Source organism: Capsicum annuum, unplaced genomic scaffold, assembly GCF_002878395.1.
Source record: "Capsicum annuum cultivar UCD-10X-F1 unplaced genomic scaffold, UCD10Xv1.1 ctg78040, whole genome shotgun sequence".
Classification (NCBI taxonomy): domain Eukaryota; kingdom Viridiplantae; phylum Streptophyta; class Magnoliopsida; order Solanales; family Solanaceae; genus Capsicum; species Capsicum annuum.
In genome coordinates, this window is record NW_025888494.1 from 91,136 (window position 1) to 92,818 (window position 1,683).

At 37.2% G+C, this 1,683-nt stretch overlaps 1 non-coding gene across 1 annotated transcript; it reads right to left on the reverse strand.

Moving 5' to 3' along the window:
• Nucleotides 1-860: 860 nt before the first annotated feature.
• Nucleotides 861-967, reverse strand: LOC124894875. The gene has a single exon (XR_007051409.1). It is a non-coding gene; the product is annotated as a small nucleolar RNA R71 (small nucleolar RNA).
• Nucleotides 968-1,683: the final 716 nt, after the last annotated feature.

The window sequence follows — 1,683 nt, forward strand, 5'->3', positions numbered from 1 at the left end:
TTTAAATGTTATTTCCAAATTCATCTTAATATTGATACAATCAAACACTTAATACTCAGTTGACTTGAACTGAAGAATGAATGAATTTCTAGTTTATTGATCCTCGAGGGAACGATATCTGACAGTCTAAGTCATTATATTACTTGCACGATCATGTACACTTGCGTATGCGTAGAGATGGAACAAGTTTTCAGCGCCGTTGTTGGGGATCAAATAGAATTATTAGTTTTTTTGATTTTTGATTTTTGATCATAAGTTTAGGTGTTAACAACTTGATCTTAGCGGCTGAAATTTTGCAGGTTTAGCTGAACATTGGACTGGATAGAGATAAAGAGTTAGTAGAGCCCTTTGCAGAACCAAAAGTGGTTTTTCATCAGAGATGAAGAGATCAATACTACACTCAACAAAAATTAATGGCAGAAAGAATCAATCCTATAGTGGCTAATCCAAATGTTGGAGATGTTTCAGCTCCAACTGTTGCTGTTCAACCAGTCGCAAGACCTGTCCGATAAGTGGCAATCCCACTTACGCATCTTGTGACTAACAGTATCCTGAAGCCTGAACAAGGATGTCGATGGGAATTCAAACAAAATACCTTAAAACTGTTGAAATCTGCAGGTGAGTTTCATGAACATTTATACGATGATCCGCAATAGCACTTACAAATATTCTTGGAGATAAGCGATACAAATATTCCTACAGATGTGAGTGCTGATTATGTTAGACTGTCACTCTTCCCTTTTTCTCTAATGGGGGAAGCAAAAAGATAGCTAACTGTCGAACCACACCAATCCATCACTACATGGGATAAATGTGCTCAAAGGTTCCTCATTTGATTTTTTCCATCCTAAAAAATGGCTCGATTGAGGAGTGAGATATTGAGCTTCAGGCAAAAAGATGGAGAAAATCTATACCAAGCTTGGGAGAGATTCAAGGGCATGCTCAAAATTTGTCCGCATCACCATCAATCGAACGATGTGTTGGTGCATACATTTATAGAAGGCCTTAAACCAAATACAAAGTTTCTCTTTCAGCAGCAGGGGGTCAAGATTTGGAGAGAACATATGAAGAATTATATACCTTGCTGAATCGAATTTCATAAGGTAATCCTGATTGGCATGCAGATACAAGGAATGCTCCCAAGAAAGTTGCAGGGGTTTTAGAGATTGATCAGTTCACTGCATTACAAACATAGATTTTAGCAATGCAGAACCATATGACTACTCAGTTTAACAATTTAAAGTTGGGTCCAACACCAACAGCCACAACAAATGTAGTTCAATAGGTATATATATGGTGTGAAGTTTGTGAAAGCAGTGAGTATAAAGCAGATGCATGTTCTGTTAATCCAGATTCGGTAAATTATATGGATAATGCAAATTGTCACGGTCAACAGAATTTTGGCAATACATATAACCCAAATTGGAGGAACCATCCTAATTTTTCATGGGGTGGAAATCAGGCACAAAATGCAAATCATTTTAAGGGACCAGTGCAACCAAATCCATAGCAAATGTAGAATAATCAAGCGATTACCACGAATAATAACATAGAAGAAATTATTAAGCAGTTGATGGCTTAATACACACTGTTTGTAGTGGACATCAAGGCTCAACAGGCACAATTTGCGGCTGAATTGAAGAGTTAACAATTGCTCACCAAAAATCTGGAATTACAGTTAGG